We start from the raw sequence: 1263 nt of genomic DNA, 5'->3' as shown, positions 1-1263 counted from the left end.
ATTGCATAAACAAACATTGTAGGGACAGACAAGAAGCTCACTTCCAAGAAGCAGGATGGGCAAGAGAATAGGCCCCTGTCTGTTCACACGAGCGCAATAAACAACCTCTCTGCAAAGGAAGGGAGGGAATGCAGCAGGGACACTTCCCTGCACGAACAAAAGCACCCACAGCCCAGGCGTGTTCCCGTTTGCAATAAAGGAGGCCCAAAGGGGGTGAGCTCAAGAACTGAGCAAGAAGCTTCCATCGACAGTAACTCTCAGTCGTGCTACATCACCACCATGCCCGCTTCCTCCCAAACTCCTTCCCGACCCTACAACTCCCGGAGGCTGCTGCCTCCCGCCCTGGGATTCCAGACAGAACCGTGGGCACCAGTCCAGCCTCCAACCAGACGACTGGGTTCCTGTGAGTGAGACCAGAGTCCATGCAGCCTCCACTCTTCCCATCCCTGTGCCTGCGGGCAGGTCCCTCCCGGGGTAGCTGGCGTAAAAAGATACGAGCCTAGCCCACTGCTGACTCCAGGTGCTCCAAAAATGCTCCTCCTCCCCCCAAAAGAGCCACAAGCCGGGCCTGAGGAATTAACTAGAGAGGAGAGTTTCCAGCTACTGACGGGAGAAAGCAAGCTAGCTGCTGCTGAGGTGAAGGGGGGCGGGGGGGCGGGCATTACTGTTGGTGAGGAGCCGGCTTCCAGAGGGCAGCACCTGGCCTAACCGGGTCTGGCTCTGAGGTCTGACCACTACTAGCCATCAGTGCCGGCCAAGCTAAGGAAGCACAGGCTTCAGGATCCAGCACTTGAGGGCCGTCTGGCACCCTGGCCAGGCCCCAGCAGCGTGCCTGCTTGTCACCACTCGGTGCACTTGAACCTCCAGCACGCTGGACTGCGTGAAGACCACTTTTTTGACTCCACCTGCTCCTCTCCCCCTGGCAGGGGTGGGCATTCTGCAGATCCAGGAGGACGCTGCCGTGCAGATACATTCAGCCTGGGTTCCCGTGGGATAGAGACGCACAAGGCCTTCAGCCGCCTCTGGGTTAGCCGGCCGGCCCAGATGGACCAATGACTTCCGGGAAGACTCCCCCCTCTGGCCCCCTGTACCTACTTATGCGGCAAAAAGAGGAACCAATGCGTGGTTAAGGCTGGTGGTTTCATACGAGTATGTCTCCCAGGGCCCACCACCAGAAACGAGGGTGATGGACGACAGAGTCAGAAGGTTGTCTGTGGAAAATTTTTCCATTCGTCGGAAGGGTAAATTTTCAAAGAGAAGATC

This window comes from Herpailurus yagouaroundi, unplaced genomic scaffold, assembly GCF_014898765.1.
Source record: "Herpailurus yagouaroundi ecotype Mexico unplaced genomic scaffold, PumYag 216, whole genome shotgun sequence".
Classification (NCBI taxonomy): Eukaryota; Metazoa; Chordata; class Mammalia; order Carnivora; family Felidae; genus Herpailurus; species Herpailurus yagouaroundi.
The sequence above is the reverse complement of the archived record's forward strand: the minus strand, read 5'-3'. Positions refer to the sequence as shown.